Here is a 6,827-nt window from a genome sequence, read left to right on the forward strand (position 1 = left end):
GAGTTCTCCCACAACTTCACATTCTTTGTAACAGGATAGGAAAAAAAGTGGTAATGTGTGTATTGGCTGTAGCTTTGTCTCTTTCAAATTAAATGAGATGAGATGTTAATGAATGCAATGTAAGGCAAGTCATCAGCAAATGTCAGCAATTATTATTATTAAAATTGAGATAACAAAGTTAACATTAGAGTAGCAAATGGAAGTTAGAAAATATTGGTTAGCACAAGGTGACGATATTGGGAGATAGGGCCCCTGGCAGAGCCCTCTTGACTGGGATTAGCATTCTTTAAAGAGACCCCAGAGAGCTGGCTCATTCCTTTTACCCTTGAGGACACAGTGCAAAGACTGTCATCTAGGAGGACGCGGGCCCTCACTAGACAACCATTCTGCTGGTACTTTGGTCTTTGACTTCCCATCTTCAGACTTGTGAGAAATACATTTCTGTTGCAAGGAAGGAAGGGAGAGAGGGAAGGGGAGGGGAAAGGGGAAAAAGGGGAGGGGAAAGGAGGAGAGGGAGAGGAAAGGGAAGCAGAGGATGGATATACTGGTTACCAGAATATTTGTTATAAGATTCACAGGATGTTATACTTTTGTTTTTAAATTTATCATAATTCCCTCTGAAGTGAAAATCTAGAATATTAAAATACTACCTGGTATATGATCTACTACATATATTTCTAATTTTGCTACTTATAGGTATATAATGTAAGGAGTTATTTTTCTTCAACTCAAGGATCTAATTCATTTTTATAAAGTTGTTAAAAGGATACCTAGAAAGTCATTATTAAATTTTAAAAGAAGGTTTGAAATACTATTAAGGGCTTATTTTATGTTACTTTTGTTTAGAAAGAGTGTCCAATAACACTGAGTTTGACTTGAAACAAAAATAACTCAAGGTCTCCATTTGCTGGTTCTCACTTGTTGGGTTAGAGGGGCACCTGCCACGGCTCAGGATCCTTAATTATTTGGTGAGGAAGAGTCCAGACCAATTGCTGTGTAGCCTTTGCCTTCAGATAGAGGAAAGTATTTGCAGAAGAAGGGACACATCATCAAGTCAACAGCAACAAGCATGTTTTGAGCACTTCCTATGTGTCAGGCCCTCTCTGCACTCGTACCTGATTCCCCTATTTAATCTTCCCAACAACCCACTTTGCAGATGAGGAAACCTAAATTTGGAAGGTTTACATAATTTGCCCAAGGTCACACTGGTATTAGTGCCCAGGGGACAAAAATCTTTCACAGGGTGAATACTCAGTAGTGTTCAGTGTCTCTACCCAAGGAACTTTGCAGCAAATCTTGTTTCAGAAAGCGTTACAAGCCCTTGATTCCTGAGGTGCCTAATTCAGAAGACTTCACTTTTACAAAGCTAGCTTGCTCCATTTTTTTCGCCAATGTCCAAGTGTAGACAGAAAGGAAAACAAAGACCATCGAAATTATAAAGGTGATCTGGGCAAAACCTACCTTAGAAATTCATGCCACACACTTCATACTTGGAATAGGGTTCTTTGAAAAACTTCCTTAATTTTCCGGTGTTAAAAGAACACAGTCATAGGCACAAATTGCACAATCCATATACCTTCTCATCTTGCATAAACTTGATTAAAAATAAAATCACAGTAAAATGCACTTTCTCATTGATTTGAATCTATTGGAAAGCCACTCTGGATAACCCAAGATCCAAGTTTGGAGAGTGAAGAAATGTAAAATTCACTGTTTTCTGAAAGAAGACTTTAAGTTGCTCAAGGTCATATACAACATTAGTTTATTAAGCCAGATGATTTCTGTCCACTATACTACATAATTCCTGAAAGGAAGTATTTCCTTTAGGTATACATTGCTAAGCAACATCTTATGCTCAGTTTTGGCTATGCAGATCATCCATGATCATTCCAATAACCAGAAAATGATTACAATACATACTGGCAACAGTTCTTCCCTATATTACAACCTGTAGGTGCTCTGAAGGTGACCTAACCCAGAATGTGTAAAAGATAAGCACACAGTTCTAAGCCCAAAGTGTTTTTATGATCAGATATCCAGATGGACTAAAATATTGTTCAGGTCAGTTGAAAGTTGCTTTAGGAGAAATGTTTGAAATCTGGCCCTGGAACAAGAAGAGTTGGATCTATCCCTCAAAATGTCATTTTTTCCCCCAGGCTTTATATTAAACACATAAAATATAACAAATAAAACAAAACACAACACAACAAAAGCCCTTTACTTTGTTTAACATAGATCAAATAAGTAGAAAGGCAGAGAACACTAGATCTCATATGGGGGAAAAAAGCACCACCAACCCATGTTTTTGTCAGCCACCCACCAGTTTAATGCTCTCTAAATGAACATATTTCCAGAAATATTACCCCAGAAATTTTATGGATTCCAGGCTGTACCAGAAACATTATAATTTGAATCCCCCATTCTTTGTTTAAAAAATAATGCCCGTCTTGGATTTTAACTGAACATAAAAAAATTAGCAGATGTTTACAAAGTACAAAGATGGTAAGTTTATGGAACTCTGCTAATCATTGCTTTCAGGAATAATCAAAATTCTCTAGCCCTTATTAACCTGCACCTAAATCTGTAGAAGCAGCAACGTTCTGGAAGATTTCAGAAAGACTCATGATGATGAGACAACTGAAATTTGAAGACAAATACCAAAGTAGTCACAAAATCTTCTTCCAATAGCAATAATCTCTGCTTCTCAGTAAATATAACAAAAGGAATTTGAGAATTCTGGATTTGGAAGGGGTCTCTGAGGCACAGACAGAATATGGCTTGCCAGGTCTATAACTCCTTAGTTTGTAGAACCAGGATAGAATTCAAGTCTAATACTCAGGCCCACGGGTGTTCCGTATGCTCATTCACAAACTCCCAATAATTTCATCGTCAACTGTTAAAAAAAACAAAAAAATCCCTACATATGTGCATAGGAGACATACATAAATGTTTATGCAGCATTGTTTATGATAATTGAAAAAGTGGAAATAAATGTCCTTTGGAAGGAGAAAAGATCAAATGGGGCTTATTCATCTCACCCAATACCATACACCAGTTAAAGTAAATCAATTTGTGTTCTATGCATTAATATGCATTTTGTTGCAGGAATAAAAATTATACAATAGAATACTATGATACTATGAAAAGGAAATTGAAAGATGTTCCCCCACAAAATCTTCTTAAATGCAAATGTGTATTTTGCTCCATAAATTCTTACCAATCTCAGCATGTTTTCACAGTTCAAAAAAGCTCCAAATAATCAGATGGAAGTTATGTTTATTACTACAATTAAAAAGTTCAAGGCTTCTCAAAACCACTCACACCTACATGCAATTTCTTCCAAATCTTGAGCTGTTGGTGTCAATTATCTCATGCAGGGCCTATTAATAAAACTTATATTTTCTTGCTTTCTATGATCATCAATTACCTTTACTTGAGAGACAGAGCTCTCAGGACATCTTGAAAAATAATTTTTTTCTCCTGAATTAGAGAATTCTTTATTAATATGTTACATAAAAAGGAAATCTGCTTTAGTATATTGACCAAATTCAGTTAGATAATTATAATACAATTTGCTTCTTTGCGTTGTGGCTATACTATGTGGAATTTTTAAATGTTAGAGGATCCTTTAGTGGCTGCTATAAAAGTCTCATTTTACAAGATGGCCCAAAGAAGAAAAATGACTTCCCTAAAGAAATGTAGCTAGTAATAGGCAGACCTGGGATTAAGACCCAGGCTGCGGACTAGAGCTCTTTACAATACATACCACATTACTTCTTGGGCATCACAAACTGCATCTACACACTGCCCAGTCCCAGAAGAGAAACTGATCAGTCCAGCAATGAAAAAAAAAAAAAAATACCAAAAATCCCCAAATGCCAGTTCACTGCCATAATAATTTCAAATCAATTTGCCAAATACTCTTTCATTTTTCGAACGGTTACGTGGAGATTGATCTATCTTATCTATTTATCTATCTATCTATTTATCTATCTATCTATCTCCAATATAACTCTGGGGCTTTGTCATATGTACATGTATATGAATTTTATATACATTTCAGTTGTGTATATATCTGAGGTGTGTGTGTGTGTTTGTCTGAAGTCTGAGGACTGTAATGATACCTTGGGAAAGTTTCTTGTTGTCCTTATGTTTCTGAATCTCCGTCTGGAAAATAATTAATATCCATTACATAATATATATGGGAGCATTAACATGCTTGACCCAGTGGGCTATTTAAACATGAGAGCATTATAATTGCTCTGCAACAGATTTGCAAGACGTGATTTTAGAGATGCCTTTGTCCAAAGGGAAAATCTCCCCCAATGTTTGGAATAAGTCTTCTTATGGGACTGAAAGGAGCAACATGTAGTAAATATTTTCATCTCTGAAATCCTCTACTCCTGGGGAATAAATATTGACTATTTTAACTTTCTGGTCAAAGCATTCTTACTCATTGCTGTAGGCACTGTAACAGTTTAAAATTAGAATGTTCAGCATTTTCCTTTTAAAATACATTATTTTCCCAAGACTCTGATTTTGGAATTGTACCAAACATTTCCGGATATATCATTAGTCATAGGACAATTTTTTAAAAAGTGACTCTCTTCAATTCTGGTATGTTGTCCTTACACATGCAATCCTTTCCTTTTTAAATTGTTGTCCCTGTATATTTTAGAATTAGTAAAAAGAATTTTTAAAACTGTAAAACAGTAAACATTTTGGGAGAAGCACTTTGATCCTAGATCTTAGGTAATTGCCATTATTTTTCACTATAAGCCAACCATGTCTTTGACTCAACTGTTATGTTTTTATTCTCTTAATATAATCAAAAAAGGAAAACCTTCTATAGGAAGTCATTTCCTTTCTATAATGCAATCCCAGATTCTATTTAGCTTATTTGATTTGTTTGTTTATTTGCTTTCCCCAGGGGCAAAAATATGTTATTTTATTATTCTGGCTTAAAAAATATTAAGTCATAACTTCTGATTTCACCAGTAAAACTAAACAATTTTGGCTCTAGCCAGGTGTTGGGAAAACTCAAAAGAAATTTAGGCGCTACAGAAAGAGAGGTTAGTAGTTCCAAATGTTCAGCTCTTGCCTTTAGAGTATTCTCTGAATTGTGCTGGAGTATGTTATTGCGTTGCTGTGAACTACTGCTGCCAACTTCTACCCTAGAGATGGCCATATTTCAGAGATGAGTGAAATGATACTTGTAAACAAGTTTATAATCATTAATAAAGCTTACCAAACAATTTAAGCTCCTCAGAAATACACATCCACTATTATAATTCATTTTCTATTGTTTATTTAATTACAACCTTTAATAGAGACATGAAGACTTTTAAAAATGTATTGTATAAGAACTCTAAACTTAATTAAATTTGATTTCATGATGCTTATTTGGTTTTTGTAAGTTTCAGGCGTCAAATTATTTCTCCCTAGAGATCCTGGTGAAATTCCACCACTGACTGTTCCAATGTACTGCTTAAAAATCCCTAAGAATATTCTTCTTTAAAGTTGACAACTATGCACTCTGGGATCCAGATGCTATATTCGCAGTATGATGATTTTGTTCTGTTTTCCACACGTGGCCTTTTCATACACTGTCTCCCAGGGATGAAAAATTCTGCCTTGAATGAGAAGTTTTAAACCTTGCTTGAAAATAATAAACACGATACTTTACATGTTTATGGCCATTTAAGTTAAAAAACGTGCATTTACATGTATCATATTTTTCACTCTCAAAATTAGTCTTGTAAAGGGAAAAAAGGCATTAAGTAATTCAATAAATTGTCTGCTGCATGCTAGCCACTATGAAGGGACTGCATGATAGACAAGGCAGTCCCAAAACTTAGAATTTCCTTGGGAAGGTAAGACACAACAGAATTAAAGGCAATAGGGCTAGTACGTAAGTGTCTCTTCCCATTGAGAAATAGAGGGGCAAAAGGAGATTTATGTGCCGCATTGTGCTAGGAAAGGCACATGTATTATCTCCTAAAACTCGAAACCCATGTTTGGGGTGTGGTCTCCACAGGATCTGCACAGTCTACCACAGTGTGAGTCCCCACGGGGGTCCTTTTGACGTCAAGCCCATGGAGTCATGATGGAGTCTTAGACATGATGTAGAACTGGCTTTTTTACTAGTGAAAACACTGAGACTCAGGGAGGTGAAATGACTCGGCCAAGGTCACACACACTGATAGCGGCAGAGGCGCGGCCGGAACCAGGTCTTCTGATGCCAGCCCAGTGCCTCTCTACATCTCTACTCCGTGTTAGTTTTGGAAACTATTTGCTTCCCTATCGCCCTTCGTCTGGGTGGGGGATGTCATTTTCAGTCAATTTACGGACTTTTCGAAAAGAGAAGGGCGGATACGAGGTTGGAGAAGAGTTTGCTTTCGGTCAGTGAAGCGGCCTAATTCGTTGCAACACCATTTATGGACCTGCTCGTGCCAGGCACTGGGAATCCAGGACACAGCTAAAACAGATTCCCTGCCCTCAAAGACGCCCTAGTTAGGGGCGTCTCCGGATCTTTGACGACCTCCTCTCACGAGCGGTCCCCAGCCCTCCCCAGGGCTCACCTGCCGGCCTCTGCCACGTCCCCAGGACCCGCCACTGGGCCAGGCCCAAGCAGCATCAAGTCCCGGGCCTAGAGTCCCCGCCATCGCGCCCGCGTCGCGTGCCTCCAGTCGCCACGGCAACAAGGGAGGCGCTGACCCCTGACCTCGATGCCCCGCCCCTTCACGTTCCCGAGACCAACATGGAGAAGGCCAACCCGGAAGTGCCGCCGCAGCCGCCCGTCCGGTGTTAGGAGCCGCTGGTCCAGC

The sequence above is a fragment of the Colobus angolensis genome, unplaced genomic scaffold, assembly GCF_000951035.1.
Source record: "Colobus angolensis palliatus isolate OR3802 unplaced genomic scaffold, Cang.pa_1.0 Scaffold75, whole genome shotgun sequence".
NCBI classification, from domain to species: Eukaryota; Metazoa; Chordata; class Mammalia; order Primates; family Cercopithecidae; genus Colobus; species Colobus angolensis.